The sequence below is a fragment of the Arachis stenosperma genome, chromosome 3 (genome assembly GCF_014773155.1).
Source record: "Arachis stenosperma cultivar V10309 chromosome 3, arast.V10309.gnm1.PFL2, whole genome shotgun sequence".
NCBI classification, from domain to species: Eukaryota; Viridiplantae; Streptophyta; class Magnoliopsida; order Fabales; family Fabaceae; genus Arachis; species Arachis stenosperma.
The window spans coordinates 106,077,946-106,079,947 of NC_080379.1; positions in this window are offsets into that span (position 1 = coordinate 106,077,946).

A 2,002-nucleotide genomic window follows, 5' to 3' on the forward strand; every position below is an offset into this window, starting at 1 on the left:
GAATGACACCTTTTGGTTAATTTCTTGTATCTTTTCCAAGCTTCATAGAGGGATTCACCTTCCTTCTGTTTGAAGGTTTGGGCTTCCACTCTAAGCTTGCTCATCTTTTGAAGTGGAAAGAATTTGATCAAGAAAGCATTGACCAATTTGTCCCAAGATTTCTGGCTTTTTCTAGGTTGTGAGTCCAACCATATCCTAGCTTTGTCTCTTATAGCAAAAGGGAAAAGCATAAGTCTGTAGACCTCGGGATCAACCCCATTGGTCTTCACAGTATCACAGATCTGCAAGAATTCAGCTAAGAACTGATAAGGATCTTCCAATAGAAGTCCATGAAACTTGCAATTCTGCTGCATTAGAGAAACTAATTGAGGCTTAAGCTCAAAGTTGTTTGCTCCAATGGCAAGAATTGAGATGCTTCTTCCATAGAAGTTGGGAGTTGGTGCAGTATAGTCACCAAGCATCTTCCTTGCATCTCTAGCATTATTGTTGGGTTCGGCTGCCATGTCTGCTTCTTTTTTGAAATTCTCTGTAAGGTCCTCTCCGGAGTGTTGTGCTTTAGCTTCTCTTAGCTTCTTTTTCAGAGTCCTTTCAGGTTCAGGATCAGCTTCAACAAGAATGTTTTTATCCCTGTTTCTGCTCATATGAAAAAGAAAAGAACAAAGGGAGTAGTGAAATCTTCTATGTCACAGTATAGAGATTCCTTGATGTGTCAGAAGAAAAGAAGAATAGAGGAATGAGGTAGAAAGAGAATAAGAAGAATTCGAACACAGAGGGAGAGAGGGGGTTCGAATTATAAATAGAAGAGAAGTGTTAGCAAATAAAATAGAAAGAGATGAGAGAGAGAGTATTCAAAAATTAAAACTAAAAAGATTTTAAAACTAAAAAGATTTTTAATTAACTAATTGTTTTAGTTTTAATTAAAAAGATTTTTGAAAAAGTAGTTAGTAATTTTCAAAAATTGGAAGTGGAAAAGTGGTTAGGTGGTTTTGAAAAAGGATAAGACATAGGAATTAGTTGAAAAAGATTTGAAAATAGTTTTGAAAAGATAAGAAGTTAGAAAAAGATTTTGAAATTAAAATTTAAAAAGATATGATTGAAAAAGATTTGATTGAAAAAGATATGATTTGAAAAGATATGATTTGAAAAGAAATTAAAAAGAATTGATTTTTAAAATTGATGACTTGACTAACAAGAAACTAAAAGATATGATTCTAGAATTTAAAGATTGATCCTTTCTTAACAAGAAAGTAACAAACTTGAAATTTTTTGAATCAAAACATTAATTGTTAGTAAGGATTTTTGAAAATGTGGAAAGATAAGATTTTAAAATTATGAATTAAAACATGAAAATTTGAAAAAATTTGAATTGGGAATGAAATTACCTCCCTTGTGTCATCCTGGCGTTAAATGCCCAGAATGCTATCCATTCTGACGTTTAACGCCCATTTGGCTGCCTCTTTGGGCGTTTAACGCCCAGCCAGATACCCTGACTGGCGTTAAACGCTAGAAATGCTTCTTTACTGGGCGTTTTTCTAAACGCCCAGAATGTTGCCATTTCTAGCGTTAAACGCCTAGAATGTTGTCCATTCTGGCATTTAACGCCCAGAATGATAGTTTTACTGGCGTTAAACGCCCAGAATGGTAGCCATTTTGGCGTTTAACACCCAAAGTGCCTCTTTACTAGGATTTTAACGCCAGTGAGCTCTTTTTCTTGTGATTCATCTGCTTTATGTTCTGAATCTTTATTTTTCTGTATTATTGACTTGAAAATATATATATTTTTTATTTTTTGAATTTTTAATGAGGAGAGAGAAAAACACAAAATGACTCAAAACATATGAATTAAAGATCAAACCAATAATGCATGCAAGAACACTTTGAATGTCAAGATGAATACCAAGAACACTTTGAAGATCATGATGAACATCAAGAACATATTTTTTGAAAATTTTTAAGAAAAGAAAGACACGCAAGACACCAAACTTAGAAATTTTGAATGTTT